This window comes from Lygodium microphyllum, chromosome 24, assembly GCF_053477565.2.
Source record: "Lygodium microphyllum isolate KBCC chromosome 24, Lygodium_microphyllum_v1.1.10, whole genome shotgun sequence".
In the NCBI taxonomy this organism is placed as follows: domain Eukaryota; kingdom Viridiplantae; phylum Streptophyta; class Polypodiopsida; order Schizaeales; family Lygodiaceae; genus Lygodium; species Lygodium microphyllum.
Window position 1 is genome coordinate 125484644 of NC_141158.1, and position 9013 is coordinate 125493656.

Sequence of the window (9013 nt, forward strand, 5' to 3'; positions counted from 1 at the left end):
TTTATGTCACCGACTTGTCAGTTGAGCAGACGCGGTTGGTACACCGCCCATGAATAATAGCTACATGATAGCTATCCTTATCTACTCTAGTTCGTGGCTCAGTTAGTATGCCACCTTAGTTAGTTGAGTTTGGTTTGAGACCCATATATAGGGTTCTTCTATTTCTTTGTACTTGAGTTCTTTTGGCTTACACAACTAAGAAGAGAAGAATTGTTTTCAGCCTCCACCTCTGTGTGTATTCCCCAATTGTGCAAGCAAGAAAGCTACAAGTGAGACTCCTTCCTTCTCTCCCACAATCTTGACATAAATGTGGTAGGACCTAATTAGAAAACTAAAGCTATTAAGGGAAGCGGGTGGGCGGAACCCCCGACGGGTCCGTCCTATGGGCAGGGTGGTCCCAGAGAACTGGGAGGCTTCTCACAAGTTTGTATCGTCATTCGACCTTTAGGTATTGATAGGTTAGAACCCGATTCGTGCCGTTTTAGGGGACCGGAATGGGACTATGCCCTATGGGCAGAGAGGTTGAGCAACGCATCCCTCTCGTTTCCCATTCTCTTTGAACCAAGTGCGGCATAGATCTGCTTCGGGTTGGGTATCTCTGCGTAAAGTAGGATGCCCAATACCCGACGCTAGAATGCTAACAGGAGACCTTGACAACTAGGAACCCAAATTTCAGGTCGATCCTGGTGGGTTCGGTCGTGAACGTTCCGTTGCGAGGCGGATTCGGGAAACCCTAGGCGACAAAACTCGGAACATTCCTTGGGAGTGCCGGGCAGCGACGCTTAGATTCGTTTCTCGATAGACCGCCAAAAGAGTGCCTGGAAAGCCGATGGGCGGGCACCTCACGGTCGGTATCACAGCGAAATTTTGTAATGATACGTGATTGATTAATGTATGGTTCGTAGACATATCCTAAACAAAATAATCTAAGCAGTATGGCTTGATTGTTAGGCACCTTCTGCACCCACGAATGTTGACATGCAAGAGAAGAAATTCCTTCTCAAGCAAATTAAGGTACCCGAGTTTGATGGAGAAGGGATGGACATTGCAGCAGAGGCAGAGATATGGATCGAGTCGATGGATGACTGTTTCTTTGCTTCGGGAACTGCCTCTACCAATCAAGCAATGATAGACAAACTTAAGTTAGTTGGCCAGGCTCGATTACGGTGGAAGCAATGGTGCAAAGATGAAGGTGTTTCTGAAGCCGCTGTTACTTGGGTTCAGCTGAAAGACGCTGTACGCAGACGATACCTTCCGCCAAACTACCAGACTTTGAAGATGAATGAACTCTTCAGGCTAAAGCAACTAGGATTAACTTTGGAAGCTTACTACTCAAAGTTTGTAACCCTACTGAAATACGCACCACCTATGGATATTGCGCAGCACCAAGTATCCAAGTTTTGCCATGGCCTAAACACTCCTCTGAACCACCGTCTTGAAGCAATGCGTCCAACAGACTTGCAAGACGCATTACTCCGAGCGAATCCAATCGTCGAAGAATTTAAATCGGAAAATTTTAGTAAAGATGACTCCCGAGATCTGGGTAAGAGATGCCATACATGTGGAGAGATAGGGCACATCCGTAGGAGATGTCCCTACCGTCAATGTTTCCATTGCAATGAGCTAGGACATGTCCAAGTAGACTGCGCTGACTTAAGTCCAAAAGATACGGAGTCTCCAAGAAAACGAAGTTACACAAGTGCAGTCTTCGGATATATAGAGGAATCATATGAAGACGAATACTTAGAACCCACTACACCACTTTAGGATTATTAGAAATCCTAGAAATTTTGTCGACATGAAATACAACTTGTATTGGAATAAACTTTACTCTTGTAACTACAGTTAACTTGAGTAATATGAGTTGCGTCTATTTTGAGCCTAGAACTTGCAAATGATTAGAGATACTCTGGCAAGGAATGATAGTCATAATGTGCAATGAATTTCTCTTAAGTCATTTCTTCTCAACTGATATAGATTGGGTCTTACCAGAATGTCGAAGCTTGGAAGTATTCTTTGGCATTACAAGCAAAGCCAATTGTCCATGGAGCTCAGTCCCGAACTAAGGGCAGGACAATCTGGAAATGTAGTTTCCAAGGTAAAGGACCACTCCAATCTGCTAAAAGAATCCTAGAACACTTTGGTCTAAAGAAGAAAATCTTACTAAGGACAACCAAAAATCCTGTGACCACAAGTGATAAAGCTCCGCCCTGTTTCTATTGCAGGGAGTTAGGTCATTTCAAAAGGGAATGTCCAAAGCACCCTAAACACCGATGCTCTGAGTGTCACAACATCGGACATAACTATATCAATTGTCCCCACGGAACTCGAAGAGAACTCGAGCTTACAAGAAATAAGCCGTACAAGCTCCAATGATCTAGAATATACCAAGTGCTTAGGAAAAACCTAGAAGATATCCATGAGATGTAACTACAATAAATTTTCTATTGTAACCAAGACTCAAATATATCAAATACCATAGGTTGTTCTTTTCAAAAGATCGTATGTCTGTGAGAGGTCAGAGTAGCGCAGCAGAAGCGCGGTGTTCCATAACCCACATATTCCAAGATGATACCCCCTGTTTCTCTCGAGATGAGGACATCTCGATTTCTCAAAGGGGAGGAGGATGTAATATCTCCGCACAATAAAAGTTAGTTGGTTGGTTCGTAAGTTAGTTAGTCAATTAATAAGTTAGTAAGATTACTGACTAAAGACTAACTAAGGTAAAAACTAAGTAACATTAACTATTGATAATTTTCATTTAATTTAAAATATTTTATTTAGAAAAATCAAGAGTCGTAAATTCGATACTTTTCTCGAATTGGCAAAGACCGTAGATACCCTTCACGTAAATTACAACGTGAACGAGACTTATGAGTTATATTAATCACTAAGTTCATGTGTATAGTTTGGAAGGTCCAAAAAGATTAGGTTTTGGGCAAAGCTAGTATATTTTAGATATTATCCTTAAAAAACGATACGGAACTAGATGCCATTTAAAAGAAAAGACAAGTGATATTTTAGTGAGTTTGAAGATTTTATAAAATAAAAAATAAAGAAAAGTGACTGGCGAAATCGCGCGCGCCGTGATCGCAGTTTACAGGCAGCAGACAGCGCTTCGAACAGAGAAAAGAAGAAGGAGCGAACTGAGAGCTTTCTAAGCAAGTGTCTTGGAGTTTTACCCCCCTTTCGGAGCCAATGGAACCATCAGATTTATGATCTGAGCATCAGATAACTGATCTTTCCAAGATCCCCCTCCATAAAGAGCTCTACTTCTCAACCACAAGCCCTCTTCTCTAATTCGCTATAAATATGAGGCATGGGAGTGGCATAGAAAGCAGAAGGAGACCCCGAGAGGCTGCAAGAGAGAGGTAGAGGGGAGGATACTCCTCCAAGAGATTGTGAGGAAGAGCTCGAAAGAGAGCTTGAGAGAGAGAGAGAGAGAGAGAGAGAGAGAGAGAGAAGAGTCACCCCGAGAGGCTGCAAGGAAGAGAGTTGGCTCAATTCCCTCTATCTAGATCCTTGACTTAACCATGTTCTCTTACGCTCTCCCATCTTGAATCTACTCCACCTTCTTAATCTCTTGAGTCTACCTGCGGACGATGGCCTCCAAGCGAAGAATGTCGCGTGCGGATGACAATCCCGCAACCAACAACAAGGCTTCGAGCAAGGGCATCACTGTCAATCCAACTATAGTTCCGGTTGTAAGTAATGTATTTTCAAGTTGATAGATGCTTGCTTTGATTCTCGTATGAGATACGTTAAGCCCATACTATTGCACGAGTATAGGTCATGGGAAAGGATAAATTTCATCTCGCTTACTCGGAAGATGGAGTTTGTGAAGTGCATATATCAAGGGAAGATAATTGCACCTAGTTACATATGACTTATTTGCTAGTAGAGCAATTACAAGGAAGAATTAGTCAAGCGTTATGAATGGCATAGTCGTCAAAAGAACGACATTAAAAGATTGGGCATAGAAATGCTAGATTAAAGTATAGTCAAGGGTTATAGATAGCATAATTGCTAAAAGAATATGACATTAAGAATCATGAATGGAGAAGTACTAGTTTAAAGTTTAGATACTTCAAAAGTACTTAGCTTAACAGGCCAAATACTAAGAAAAACTAGATTCTAGGTCAATGCGAGGCCTATTGGAGTCTAATTACTTGAGATCATCTCGCACTTATCTTATCAAGTATTTATATGTTATGCCTATAACATGTTTGATATATGAGGATACATTTCTATTTGCCTCATGACTTGACTAAGAGCTAGTACAAGAAATTAATCGTAAGGGTTAAAACTAAGATATCTTGAGATCCGTCGGATAACGATGACTTTTGCTAATCCAAACTCAGGGTTGGGTTATCAATCAAGGTAAGTGACCTATAGAACTTACATCATGAATAGTGTTTGTACCCTTAACATATACCCTGGCCGAAGGAAGAAAGTGTTAAGAGCATTTTTGCATAATATTGCTCTTAGATCCCAAGGGGAAGAGCAATTATGCAATGGGAAATATTATTTCATCTACTCTTGCATTGTTTTGGAAAGAATGCAATTGGTTTTATTGGTTGATCAAACAATATCCTAAATGCTTTTACATTCAACTGGTTGTTAGTTGTTGTTTGGATGATTATTCCAAGTGCTTGTGATTTATGGTAAATGCATGGCAAGGGTCTGTGATGACAAGACGCCATGGGAATAAAGGAACGTTTTCTTGGAAAATGATATTAGGCTGAATGCCTTGTTTGTGCTTGATTCTTAAAGGATTTAATTAAGGAAGGATATATTGTACGGGTGGATCACCTCCATGGTCGCACCGCGTATTAACCCGAGAGGGCACTGCTCGATTCATGGGCCGATGGTCGAGCGGTGAAAAGGCCAACCACGGGAATGATGTTTCGCTCCTAGACAGCTTGCGGGTCAGTTGGAGCTCTGGACACCCCTTGCTAGGTCTAGAATGGAGTTAAAGACCTCCGTGGCCCCCAACATCTGGGCATGTTGGGAGATCCTATTCTAGATAAGGGATTGAGTTTTGGTGCCATGTGAATTGGACCAGTCACTTCTGCAGGGCAGAAGGGATACTTCTGTCGGACAGAAGCGAAACATAATTTCTCCTGTATGGGCGGGAGACAAAGATTAACTTGAAGATAAGTTAAGGAACTTGTTTGATCTTGTTTGTCAATAGATTGCTTTGCTCTGTTTTCGTGTCTGTGCTATAATTTGCGCGAACGAACCTTGTTCCCTAAAAGGCTTAATTAATGAAGCTTATTTTAAGTGTCACACATAAATTGTTGAGATATCGAGCTCCACTCGTAATACGCCAGGGTGACCGTTGTGTATTTATGTCACCGACTTGTCAGTTGAGCAGACGCGGTTGGTACACCGCCCATGAATAATAGCTACATGATAGCTATCCTTATCTACTCTAGTTCGTGGCTTAGTTAGTATGCCACCTTAGTTAGTTGAGTTTGGTTTGAGACCCATATATAGGGTTCTTCTATTTCTCTGTACTTGAGTTCTTTTGGCTTACACAACTAAGGAGAGGAAAACTGTTTTCAGCCTCCACCTCTGTGTGTATTCCCCCATTGTGCAAGCAAGAAAGCTACAAGTGAGACTCCTTCCTTCTCTCCCACAATCTTGACATGGTATTAGAGCCTTGTTCGTGGTAAGGAGCTCAAGAAAGCAAGCCAAGCTCGCGGTGATTTGGTAAGAGGAGCAATGTTGCTTTCATTTTCTGTTTTGGGAGCAGATCTCTGCAGGTAGTACAGCCGAAAATTGCAAGAGTGCATTGTCTCAGGTTGAGACGCCCTTCGCGGTGAAGCAAGAGGGCAGTACATGCTGCGGGGCAAGGCTTTAGCCCTTGGCGACCTTGTTTTTTTTTATTTGAGGCCATTTCGGGGCCTGTTTTGGAGGCGGAAGTTTTCTGCACGCACTCAGGAAAAGGCCCAGTTGTAGGGCTTTAGCCCTTGGCGACCTTGTTTTTTTGATTTGAGGCCATTTCGGGGCCTGTTTTGGAGGCGAAAGTTTTCTGCACGCGCTCAGGAAAAGGCCCAGTTTTATGCTGTGCAGCCACTGTTCTACAAGTCGGTGAAAAGTTACTGTAGAAATTGCATCGTATGCTTGTGGCAGAGACATTGGGAGTTACAGAATCATCCCTGTTGCCTGTTGATGCAAAATCATCACTAGGAAGTGACTGTGTGGTCAAATACCACTTTCATCAGTTTTGCAGATTTGCCTTTGTGAGGCTGAAGCTGCGTTCTTTGCAGTGACAGAAATTTTTGCAGTGTTCTGTAATGGCATCTGATTCTCTCTCACAGATTGTCACTGAAAAGCTTGACAAGAACAACTTCCAAGCATGGAAGTTTAGAATGACGAATTTCCTTATGGGAAAAGGATATTGGGAATTTGTTGCAGGAAATGAAGAAGAACCAGTTCTTCCTGATGTTCCCAATCAACAGCAAATGCACGCATTTAAAGCATGGCATGAGAGAGCCAGGAAAGTTATGTACTGGCTGTCTATCAGCATTTCAGACTCTATGATTGTGCATATTCAAGATGCAAGTACGCCAAAGGAGGCATGGGATACTTTGTCAAAAATGTATAGCACAAATACGCAAGCCAGAAAAATGCAGCTCAAGCAAGAGTTGCATAATGTGCAAAGAAAAAATATGAGCATCAATGACTACCACATGAAGGTGAAGAAGATTGCAGATGCACTTGCTTCCATTGGGTTGCCAGTGGAAGATGATGATTTAGTTTCTGTGACCTTGAATGGTCTAGGAAAGGATTATGCACAGTTCCGAACATCCATTTCCGTCCGTGAAAGATTTCCTGATTTTGAGGAGTTGATTGCTCTTCTAATTTCTGAGTTACTCAAATGCTGGAAGAGGTAGAGGCAGAGGTAGAGGAGGCCGATATGGAGACCGTGGTAGAAATCAGAATATGCAGCAAACTCAAGAAAACCAGTCCTATGGAGGAGGACGTGGTAACTCTAGAGGCAGGGGGAGCCAAAGAGGTCGTGGTGGATGGCAAAGAGGCCAAAATGCAAACAGTAATGTTGAATGCTACTACTGTGGTAAAATGGGTCATATGGCTAAAAACTGCTATAAAAAGCAGAATGGCATCATGAATGGAAAACTGCAACAAGGGAATTATGCATCTTCTAGCAGACAGGGTGATGACAGAAATGAGCACTTGTTTATGGTGCAGCACATGAACAATTCTGTGACAAGTGCAGAAGAAAGCAATGATGCATGGTATGTTGACTCAGGTGCATCAAACCACATGACAGCTCATGCAGAATGGATGGAGGATGCAAGAAAAATGGAAAAACCAGGATTTGTGGAGACTGGTGATGATACTGCACATCCTATTGTGCAGATTGGAAAAATTCCTTTGTCTATGCAGGATGGGAAAAAGAAATACCTGTCCGATGTATTTCATGTCCCGAATATCACCGAGAATCTGGTTTCTGTTCAACGTCGAATGGTTGAGCAGGGCTTGCAGGTCAGATTCAATCCTCATGGATGCTTTGTTGAGGATATGAAAAATAAAGGTCGCTTGATAGCAAAAGGAAAGAAGAAGGGCAGAATGTTTACATTGGATGCAGACATGTCTGAATTGAGTGCAACAATGTTTGCACATGGGACCGGTGTAGTTGCAGATATTGATATCCGGCATAAACGCATTGGTCATGTTAATGTACAGCGACTTAAATCAATGCAGACTCAAAATATTGTTGCAGGTTTGCCTAAATTCAAGGTTGCAGAAATGCATAAGGTATGTGAAGCCTGTCAGTTTGGAAAACAGGCAAGGAAACCATTTCCTAGACATGTTCAAGAGAGCGAGAATCCATTGCAATTAATCCACTCTGATGTGTGGACTACTAAAGCTGCATCTCTTGGAGGCTGTCATTATTTTGTCACTTTTATTGATGACTATAGCAGAAAAGTTTGGGTGTATTTTATGAAAAAGAAAAGTGAGGTTTTTGGGCATTTCAAAACCCTTAAAGCTATGGTTGAAAAAGAAACAGGCCTGCAAATAAAATGCCTAAGGTCAGATGGAGGGGAAGAGTACCTCTCAAATGAGTTTGCAAGGTTCCTGCAGGAGCATGGCATAAAGCAGCAATATTCATGCAGTCATACCCCCAGAACAAAATGGAATCGCAGAAAGGAAAAACAGGCATATTGGAGAGGTATCTCGTGCCATGCTCAATGAAAAAGACTTGCCAGATTTTTATTGGGCTGAAGCAGTTGCTACAGCAGTCTACATAATGAACAGGACACCCACTGCAGCAATACATGGAATGACTCCAGAGGAGAGGTATACCGGTAGGAAACCAGATATTTCTCATTTGAAAATTTTTGGTTGCATTGCCTATGTACATGTGCCATATGAGTTGAGATCCAAGTTGGATCCAAAAGCTGAGAAGTGCATCTTTATTGGTTACTCTCTGCAGCAAAAAGGGTAGAGATGCTATAACCCTTCTACTCGTAAGTTTACAGTGAGCAGAGATGTTGTTTTTTATGAGATGAGTAGCTGGTGTAAACCAGTAAATGTGATTGATGATGTAGATGCACAAAATGGTAATGCTGCACAGAATTCACAGCAGCAGTCACAAAATATTAGTGGACCTGGAGCGTCCTCTAGCAGTGGTTCACATTCTTCGCCATGGACAGGCAGATTGAGATCAAAAGAATCTTCTCAAAGTAATGCAGACAGTGGTATGCAGGTATCACGAAAAGGAAAAGAGAAGGTTGATCGGCCCATGTTTGATGTGAATGCAGGTCACTCTTATGTGGATGGTGAATCCAGTGGCTCAGAACAGAGCATTGATGATGAGTTGGGTATTCCTTCTATTGTTACACCTGGAGTAAGGAAGACCAGGGATGTTTTGAGAGCACATGGGAGTGAACCTACTTTGCGCAAGTCTACGAGAGCTAGGTATCCTGTGGATAGGCTGAAATATGATGGATTTACAGCCATTCACTATGCATATATGGTC